Here is a 7,211-nt window from a genome sequence, read left to right on the forward strand (position 1 = left end):
TGAACTTGTGCAGGGACTTGTTCTTTAAGACATTGATGATGAAACTTAGAAGCTTTTGACCAAGAGGTCACAATCTTCTTGAGATTGAGGACTTCAAGCTTAAGTTTTTCATTCTCAAGCTGAAGCTTTTGAGTCAGCAACTCATGTGACTGAAGTTCAACATGAACATTCTTTAGTCTGTTGAGTTTTTCAGATTTTTCACTCAATTCAGAACTTACTGAAAGGAGTTTTGAGTGTGCTTCAGCACGCAGAGTTTCTACGAACTGAAGATCACATGACAAGGATTCAAGAATTTTGGTCTTGTCCTCATCAGCAGATGAAAGAAGAGTATGTACCTTTTTCACAGTGACGTTGACCCACTGACTTGTTGAGACTTGGTCTTTTGTCAGCGCATCACTATCAGCCAGAGCCATGAGACACATGGTGTCAACATACTCCTCGTCATCGGAGTCATCTGAATCAGCCCAATCATGCTCTTCAGCGACCAGACCTTTGCCTGGTGTTTTGGCTTCTTCAGTTTCAGCCATTTTGGCTTTGAGCTGATAATACTTGTTCCTGTATTCATCAGCAGATTTAGATGAGTTAGATTTTGGAGCAGCAGGAGTTGGGATAGAAACCCTGCACTCTTTCTGATAATGGCCTTTTCTGCCACATTTCCAGCATTCTTCCTGTGATTTATCCACATGAGGCTTATATGGAGCAACCGACTTACGGTTGTTCCATTTCCTGGAGTACTTCTTTCTAGCGATTAAGGCAAATTCCACAAAATCACTGAACATTTCCTGTTTCTCTTCAACATCAAGCTCTTCAACAAGAGCTTGAAAGGATGCTGGAAGAGCAGAGGTGCTGGCACCATCATTGGGATAGATGGGCTCAGTAGAGATGAGAGCAAGAGGGTCAGTTAAAGGGTTTGCAGAAGTGCTGGCTGCAGAAGATGAGCTAACATGTCTCCTAGATTCCGTAGAGGCTCTAATGTTTTGAGCCAAGGCTTTCTCTTTAAACTGAAGAGTGCCAAACAATTCCTTAAGATCCAGTTCTTGAATCTTTTTAGTGGTACGGAGGATTTGTCTTAGATTCTGCCATTTGAGGGGAGAGAATCAATACCAACATTTGTCATGTCATTGAGCAACCCTTTGAACCGGGTATATGTGCCCTCGAGACTTTCATCAGGAAGAGAAAAGAAATTTTCATAGGCACGTTTTAGGTCAATTTTCTTGGTTTTAATCAAGTCAGCTGACCCTTCATAAGTGCTCACTAGTCTTTCCCAAACTTCTTTTGAAGTGGGGAATTTAATGACTAGTTTCATCACCTCAGTGGGAAGAGTGGTGATAATCATATTTTTCAATCTTGAGTCAAGATTGACGAGCTTTTGCTCTTCTTCAGTCCATTGGACTTCTGGCTTTACCATATCAGTCACAATTTCAGGAGCATCAGGTGTAGCACCTGGTGTCCTTTGGACATACATGGGTATGTAAGGACCTTCATTTAAGATGGTCATAAGATATGGTTCTACACCCACTATATGTAGTAACATTCGTTCCTTCCATGAACCAAAGTCTTTTGGCTCAAATTTTGGAGGAATAGAGACGTAACCAAAGTCACGCGTGTTAACCAGAGTGGGTACAGACGACATCTTTAAAAAAAAATTTTAAGATTTAAATCGTAAAGACAATAATGTAACACAAGAGGCAAATAGATCTTGTTCCAATAATTTAGGAACAGTGGCTCTGATACCACTTGATGGTCCATGAATGCACTACTTGTGTTTGTTAACTAACTTGTAAGATAAATATGAAATAACAAGAATAGAGATGGGAAGTAAAGAACTTTGTTTAGTTATATGTATTTCAAACTAAACGATGAAAACATGGATGGTTGTTTAACAACAACAATAAACAGAAACATATGTTAAGTTTTTGAACACACAAAACTTAACAAATAACTAAGAGAATAAAGTAAAAACTGTGGAACACACCAACCGAATGGTGGCTAGGTCAAGTGATTCCTTTTATAGACATATAAGGAATCACATGACTACCCTAGTAGATGTTGACACATGAAGGTTGTCAACTATCTATTGGTGGATCATTCAGATATGCAGAGGTCTCTTTCCTTCATCTTGTTTGTTTCCAAAAACGGTATGAAAGAGAAACCCATTGCACAGAAGTAGTACAAGGTCACATGACTTCATCTTGATCTTTCAACACGTGTCCTGGGGACCATTCTTCTATTCTTCAAATTCCCGCTCATATTTGACTTACAAATACTGGACGATGAGTCATTGGACATATCCTTTAGACTTTGAGATAGATCATGCTTGCAGATGTGTGTGCTCGCTGAGAGCTCGCTGAATGAGTCACTCGCTGAGTCCCTCAGCGAATCTCTGATCCAACAGTATATCATCCAAGATTATAATCATCTAACAGAGCAAATTCATCATTACCATCATAGTCTAAATTGTCAACTTAATGCTCATTATTTAGATCGTGGATTACAATCACATTGTCCCATTTCTAGTGTTTTTAAGTTATCTTCTTGTTTTCATTTTTTCAACATCCTGAAAATGAAGGACACAATTAGTCACATTACATATGAATCGTCTTAAATAATGAAGAAACTATATCTTGTAGGTGACTTGATGATATCGACGTCGAAGACGTATCATTTGATGTTTTGTTTGAAGCCACTTTTCATTTTACTTCTCTAGGTGTATACCTTAGTGAAAGTTCTGAGTAAAATAAGTGTGGTATGTATATATTTATATAATGGTATGTTCATGAATAATTGGGAGGGAAGTTGTGTATGTAAATTTAAATTTCCCACAAATCTCCTCAGTTAGTTTGCTAGATGTGAAAACATGCTTGCTTAAATTTAAATTGCAAGTTATTGTCTTACATATACAAAATAAATCCCAGTAGATAAGAACAAAAGAAAAATCTAAGAAGTACATATTTTCTTGTTGATCAACAAACTATAAGATATAATCCACTTTAAAAGGAGGTATTTTTGTGGTGGTGATGAAGTACATTTTCAATCGGATGAACATAATTATTTTGGAAAGTCACTCACCGTAGCAATATATATATAATATCATTAATGGATGGAATATAAAAATAATCTAGATGTGGACATTGATAATTATTAAAAGTGTTTTGTGTTAATCTATACAATCATATCATTTGTTGGCCCTTATTTTCATATTATGGTTAACAACAAACCTGTTGAACAAACTTTAAAAACATGCGTTAAATCTCGGCTCCACTACATAGGTTATAAAGAGAGATTATAACATATTATTCAATAAATACATAACAAGAATGAAAGTGAAAAATATGTATGTATATCAAAATGGTAAAGGTCACTCATCAATCTTTATAAATGATTGTAAATCAATAAAAAAAAACATCAATCAATATACACAAAAATCTAAAACAACCCCATACTTTATTAATAAAGGGAAATGACATTCCTACAACAAAATTAGACATCTACAACATACCTGCATTTTCAGTTATATTTGTGCATTATAATTTGTACGTTTGTTGTAAATGATTAAATTTTTTTTTTTTTGTATAAATATCACTTCCAATTAATAAATTGAAAGATAGTTAAATAAAATTTCTATTCTAATTCTAATATACAGTTTCAGTAATCAAGTAGCTATCCATAAAAGGTGCAATTAATTACACGTGATCTTCAATTTAATTAGACTAAAACAAAAATTTTAGCTAAAATAAATAGATTTTAATCCGTATATAGCATTTAAAAATTAGGTAAGTTATGATTTTTTTAATATTTAAATTAAATTTAAGGATACAAAGTATTATTAAAAATAATGTGGAGATGCCACATAGGATTATCCTGTGGCAATGTTATAAAATAGTTTTTAGTTGAAGATATCTTATAGTCGTCCGGTTAAAACTGTTTTAATATCTATATATAATGTATATATATATATATATTAAAACAGCAAGAATCATAGCCTTTTAAAACCTTCTTCTAACTTAAAACTAGCTCTAAGCATTGCCACATAAGATTTTATTTTACGTGGCATCTTCATACTTATTTTACAATTAATAAACAGTATATATTACAAAAAAATCAAAAAAAATTCGTAAATTTTAAATTAGGCATTTATAGCATATTACGGTAAATATGCTTAAATCTTGATATGCATTTGAACTATAATTTTTTAATGGATATGAGGTAATCTTTTCTTATGAATAAAATCCTAAATATTTTTAATTTATTTCATTATATAATCAATTTCTATATTTGAAGGTAATGGAAACTAATTATTAGTCTTGTTGCTTAAGTTTTTCGTGTCTTAACTTTGCTGCACTTAAAATGTAACAACCCAAATTAGGGCCCGGAATATTACGGAAACTAAATAGCACATGATGAAATTATTGTAGGTAACTAAATGAAATAAATGAATTCGGTGAATTCAATAAGTTTAGACATGTACAAACACAAAAATGCATAAGGAGTAGGTAGCCATCACAAGTTTACAAACCATCTAAAAGATGGCGATTGATCCTAAGCATAATGCAAAAGAAAGGCATGTGAATTCTTGATCCATGTAAGTCTAAGCCCGGGTCCAACAATCTATCAAATCATACATCTTGTCTTGAGTTCACCTGATTATCTGAAAAGAGTACTAACAAGTCAACATGAGGTTGGTGAGTTCGTAGAAATGGTTCACAGGAACCATTGTCGATAGTCACAATGTCTAATCACAACAAGACCATATGGCATAAAATAGTTACGTGTAATAAATGAGCACAAGTGATGTAAATGTCCAAGTCACGTATCTATATATGCATGTGCCATGATGTATGTCAAATGTAGGCCAACCATGTCACGTAAAGGGTTTGCATGTGTGTAATTCGCATAGATAAGTGAGCTGTGTGTAAAGCGTGTAAATAAGTATACATTACGTGTAAAGCGCATAAATAATATACGTTGCGTGTAAAGTGCATAAATAGTATACTTTGCTTGTAAACGCATAAATAAGTATACGTTGCGTGTAAAGCGCGTAAATCATGAGTAACGATACGTATATGTCCATTCCAACACAATCCAATATCCATACATTCCTCTACACAACACGTACCTACACTTCGGAGGATTTTACTTTCATCAAGTTCTAGATGCTTGTATACAGAGTCACCCGCAGCCTTCCCACCACATCTAAAACCCTTTGAGAAACATAACCGACTACCATGTAGGCACAACTATCCTAACTAATCATGATATCACAAACATGCGCCAAAGCAATCAAGTAATGGATAACCGTCAAACAAGTCAATCAAATAATCAAACGGCTAAACAAGTAGTTGTACACTTTCCAGCCTGGATCTCAAGCGAGTGGGAGCTACGGAACTCACCTTAGCCTTAGATGTCGTTAGAATGAGCTTAAGCGGGTGAGTGAGGAGCACAACGATCACAACCCTATTACATCAACATCTTATCACATTATAATATTATATCATACACTATGCCACAACCCCAACATGGTTTATAAGATGAGTCTAGAACATTTGGTTAAAGATATAAAAGTTTTGGTCGAACACGAGTTGAGGTTTGACACTAACTTTTGACGGAGAATCAAGCGTTACACACACCTTGTTATGGATCATTAAGATGTAAGAATGAATTTGGGTTAAGCAACTAAGGATTAGACACTTTAGAACACAAAATATACATAATTAGCAAATATGTGGCACGTAGGAAATGCATGTGACACGTATTTAGATTTTTCAGTTTTTTGGGCAAATATGTGGCACATGCATACATGCATGTGGCGCATATTTGACTATGTTCGAACTTTACACAAAAACTGTGGCACATGAATTAGTACATGTGGCACATATTTAGCTTTTCAGATTTTTAACAAATATGTGGCATATGCATATATGCATATGGCGCATATTTGACTCTGTTCGGGCTTTACACAAAAACTGTGGCACATGCATACATGCATGTGGCACACCTGGCATGTTCTTGCTTAAAACGGGGTTTCACATCAAAATCGACCCGAACTCGTTTTTTTACCATTTTGGAACCATTTTGAAGCTACAAACATGTTTCTAACATAATTTAGACAAAACCCATCATCAAAACTCTTTCCATTCCACAAATCCAAGACAATCCAACCTAAAACCCTAAATTTGACCTAAAATGTTTTTTTAGCTCAAATTTGGCCAAGGTTCATTCAATCTCGACCAAGACATGTTTATTTACTTATAATGATGCTTGAGAGTGAGAATAGCTTACCAAAATCCTTCAAGTGAATAACTCCGAAAATAAGCTATAAAAACAAGTTTTTGCACTTGAAACCCTAAATTTCGATATGAGAAGGTGAAATGATAATGATGATTAATCTTTCATGTAATTATTGTGAAACTCATTAAATGTTGAAGATTTGCTAGAGAGAGAAGGAAAAAGGTTCTTGAGTAAATTAGAGAGAAAAGGAAGAGTTTGTGATTGGGTGGTGAATGGTTGGGTGGGATTGGATAGGTTAGGGTTGGGTATGGGTCATGGGTCATCAGTTGTGGTTAATCCACGGGTTGACCCATAAATTAACTAGCTAAATTATGTATACGTCATATCCTGAGTCATATATGTATTAAAGGCGCCATGCCTTTATTCTTATAAAATAAATAAACAATATGATATATGTATTAAAAAAGAGAGAAAATCTTTCATTCGTTCAAAAAAAATTAAAAAAAAGAAAGTAATGGATTGCCTTCTCAATATTTGGTATGTAAAATAAGTATGTCACGAAAAACAATTATTACGGGCTTTCAAAAATTCACCAAACATCACCATAAATCAAATGGCAATGGTGTATTACTATTCTGCATTGGACAAATTCCAAACCTGGCGACTACGACATAAAAAGTAAGTAACTCCCAATGCCGTGAAATTTTACGGTTTTGGGTCCCAATACCGTCTTCGACGGTGTATAGGGGAGGTTGATATGTAGACAGCCTTACCCCTACCAAAGGTAGAGAGACTGCTTCCAGGTTCTACCATAGGTAAAAAGGACCTCCAGCCTTGCTGGGCATGAGGATCGAACTCATGACCTCTGTTTTTAGAGGCATGAGCTCCATCCACTGATCCAACCCAGTTAGTTTTTCTGGCGACTAACGACATCCTTTGTTTAGTTTGAAACTAACTTATATGACTTCTAAAAGATGACGTGG

Source organism: Erigeron canadensis, chromosome 6 (genome assembly GCF_010389155.1).
Source record: "Erigeron canadensis isolate Cc75 chromosome 6, C_canadensis_v1, whole genome shotgun sequence".
NCBI classification, from domain to species: domain Eukaryota; kingdom Viridiplantae; phylum Streptophyta; class Magnoliopsida; order Asterales; family Asteraceae; genus Erigeron; species Erigeron canadensis.